Raw genomic sequence first — 465 nt, forward strand, 5'->3', positions numbered from 1 at the left:
CTGAATTATCACAGTGCTTGCTCTTATACACTTCCTATTTTATTAAAGTCCACATTACATCTTTATATATTAGATTTTATTTATACCAGTACAAACCTGACTGAACAAGATATGCCCCAGTGTCCTCTTGATTTCATAATAGGTTATTCCATCAAAGACACTCACTGGTCTGTTATTAAATGCAATGACTGATAATAATTTAGTCCATGTACTAAATTAAATTTAAAAGGCATAAATTGGATGTTTCATTAAATTGAGACTGCTACTTGTGCATTTTTTTATGACTAACACTTTTCAAGTACTTTTGCCTTGATTTGCTTCCTGTTTAGGAATGGGTTTTGGTGACATTTTAAAGGATTTTTCCTTTAAGAGAACACTGCTGGCATTACTAGGGCTTTTTTTAATTTTAAGAATTATTTTTCAAATTAGGATACTTATAGTTTGGGTTGTGTGTATTTTTTGTGT

This window comes from Alligator sinensis, unplaced genomic scaffold (assembly GCF_000455745.1).
Source record: "Alligator sinensis unplaced genomic scaffold, ASM45574v1 scaffold347_1, whole genome shotgun sequence".
NCBI classification, from domain to species: Eukaryota; Metazoa; Chordata; order Crocodylia; family Alligatoridae; genus Alligator; species Alligator sinensis.